The sequence below is a fragment of the Leptonychotes weddellii genome, chromosome 4 (genome assembly GCF_054177405.1).
Source record: "Leptonychotes weddellii isolate Sample4059 chromosome 4, ASM5417740v2, whole genome shotgun sequence".
NCBI classification, from domain to species: domain Eukaryota; kingdom Metazoa; phylum Chordata; class Mammalia; order Carnivora; family Phocidae; genus Leptonychotes; species Leptonychotes weddellii.
Genome location: NC_138372.1, coordinates 11,135,021 through 11,137,996, shown reverse-complemented (window position 1 = coordinate 11,137,996; position 2,976 = coordinate 11,135,021).

Sequence of the window (2,976 nt, the reverse complement as noted above, 5' to 3'; positions counted from 1 at the left end):
CTGAGCCGAAGGCAGTCGCTTAACCAACTGAGCCACCCAGGCGCCCCCCCCGTTTTTTTAATTTTTTTTTTAAGATTTTATTTATTTATTTGAGAGAAAGAGAATGAGAGAGAGAGAGAGCACATGAGAGGGGGGAGGGTCAGAGGGAGAAGCAGACTTCCGGCAGAGCAGGGAGCCCAACATGGGCCTCGATCCTGGAATTCCAGGATCAGGAGCTGAGCCGAAGGCAGTCGCTTAAACAACTGAGCCACCCAGGCGCCCTGTAGAGTCAGTCTTATCCCCATTTTACAGATACAGAAACTGAGGCTTAGTGGCCCCACACTTAGAGGTGGGGCCAGATCGCTCGGACTCCAGCATCCACGCTCTTCCTTCCTATCGTCCTGTGGGGGCAGCAAGAGAAGGGCCGTGCCTCCCACAAGTGCCAGAGCCTCCGAGACTTTTAACGGGGTCGGTTCCCTTCTGCCCCCCGTGCCCTGCCCCCCAGACGAGTTTGTGGTCTGGCTCCTCGCTCCGATGAAAGTCCAGGCTCTGAGCCCACGTCTCCCAGCCCGAACCACATGCCCTGCTCCCCGGGGAAGGGTGGGTGCTTCTGACTTCATCCCACCAGTGGGACACTGGCCAAGCCCTACTTTGGAGAGGCAACTCGGTCATTTGGCCCGTCGGTGCGGGGCAGGAGGGAGCAGGAAAGAGACGGCTTCCCGCCCTCCGGAAGCCCCCGCCGACCTCATTACCGGAAGCCCCGGCGCCAAACGCGGCCTGCCCTCGCAGGAGCTCAGTAAATGTGGACTCAAACTGCGGGGCAGAGATGTGGGGCGTGAAAAAGCAATTTATACGATGAGGCGCGTCCACAGACCTTCTGCACCGGGCACGGCGTCATCAACCAGCAATAGTTCGGGGTGGCAGGTGCTGGGCAAGGGGAGGCCGGAGGACACCAGGAGAGGCCTGGGTTGGAATCCCTCCTCTACCCTTCGCCAATTTACTCGCGCGTGTATCGGACGGTATACAAGAAACTTGGCCTCTGCCCGTGGACAGCTTGTAACCCGGTGGGAGAGGGGAGCAGGGAAGAAGCGAATCTCCGAGGCCGTCAGGAGAAGAGTACCCACTCCCACCAGCCCCTCCCTGCAGAACTGCCGCCTCTGCTTGGGTCCTTAGGGCCAGGGGAGGGGGTGGAAGCAGCAGAGAGGATCTGGGGGCCACGACATGAGAGTGGGAAGCTTTGGGGTCTCCGTTTCCCCCTTTTGTCAGGAGTGTAGGGGACAGCCTTTCTGCCAGCTGGTGTCCCCTTCTACCCTAGTGGGACTGTGGCTGGCAGCAGCCAAGGGCTAAGGGAGGGTGCAGAGGGCTGTGCTGGCCCCCAGGGCCCACAGGCCTCCAGGTAACAGAAGTCCCTGCTATTCTGTGATAGACCCTGGAGAGGGGGTGGCAGATATTCATTCATTCATTCATTCATTCATTCCTTTGACAAACCAGCACCAGGGAACAAAGGATGCATGGGACATACGGAGTTTCTGCCTAATAGGATTCAGAGTTTAAGGGATAGGCAGTTGTGGGGTGCATGACTGGGGGCAAGGAGATCCCCATGTCTTCCCAGCCAGAGCTGCCGCCTCAGGCATGGGCTCCCCGGGCCAGGCAGGGTGAAGGTCTGCCCCAGAGGCAGGGACCGACACCCCCCACCCAGCCAGTCTCTCCCAGGAGAATTGAATGCATATTCATTCATTCCATTAATGTTTACTGAACAGCTGCTCTGAGCCTGGCACTGTGCCTAATGAGCATAAACGGGGGATGAGCACAGACTTTGTCGCTGTCTTCATGTAGCTCACGAGCTCACGTGGGAGAGGAGCAGGATTCAAATGGGCACAGACGTAGGGCAAGGGGTCGGCTGTGAGCCGCAGAGCAGAAGGTGCTTAGGGGCGGAACAGGGAGAAAGGGAAGGCTCCTCTGAGGAAGGGAGGGTTTGGTCTATCACCTGAAGGAGGCGGACCTCATCGGTGTTGCAGGAGGAAGCAGCAGCTTGAGCAAAAGTCCTGTGGCAGCAGAGGAAAGGGCTTAGTGAGAGACTGCCAAAAGGCCACGTGGCCTCTGGGAGACCAGGCAGGGAATGAGGAGGCAGAGCCAGACGGAGATGAAGGGTGAGGTCCTGGGGGGTGTCACAGGCCAGTTTAGCTTTTTTCCCAGGTGCCATGGGAAGCCAGCAAAAGGCTCTAAGTAGAAGGGGGCCAGCGTCTGAGGGGGTCAGGGAGGGCAGAGCCCACTTGGGAAGGCCTAGATGAGAGGTTATTACAGAGTCCAGGCAAGAGCTAATGGTGGCTTACACCACAGCGGGGGCAGTGCCCAGACTCAATCTCTGTGAAGCGGGATTAGTGGCAGGGTGCTGGGCTGGGTGCTGGGCTGGGTGCAGGGGCGGAGAGCAAGGGAGGAAGCCTGAGGGATGGAAGGATGCTGGTACTGCTGCCCAGATGGGGACCCCTCCCGGAGCCAGTCAGGAGGCATGAACTTGGACTTGGATCCTCGTTGGATCCTTGTTGCCTTGGGGACGTTCTTGGGGCCAGGCCTGGTACCCTGTGGTGCACCGGCGGACAGCAGTGCTGATTCTGGAAGCCAGCCCCCACCTGGAGCTGGCTAGGGAGACCCAGGAGGCGTTGCCAGAGAGGCAGGAGGGAAAACAGGTCAGAAAGGCTGTCCCGGACGGAAGCTAAGAGAAGCCTGAGGGGAGAGAGCTGCGTGGCCGTGGGCGAATCCCCTTTGGGGGACTCGGTTTCCTTCTCTGTGAAATGGGGTAACACGTCCTCCAAAACGCACCTCACACCAGACCGCAGCCCAGACGTGGCGAGGAAACGGGGCCGGCGTTCTGCCCGCCTGAGGTCTGCGCGCCGACGTGAGGGTGGCCCCGGGGGCGCCTCCCCCAGTGCCGCCCCAGAAGCGGGCTGGAGCCCCGCGGGCGCGGCGGGCGGGCGGAGCTCGCGTTAGGACCCAGCA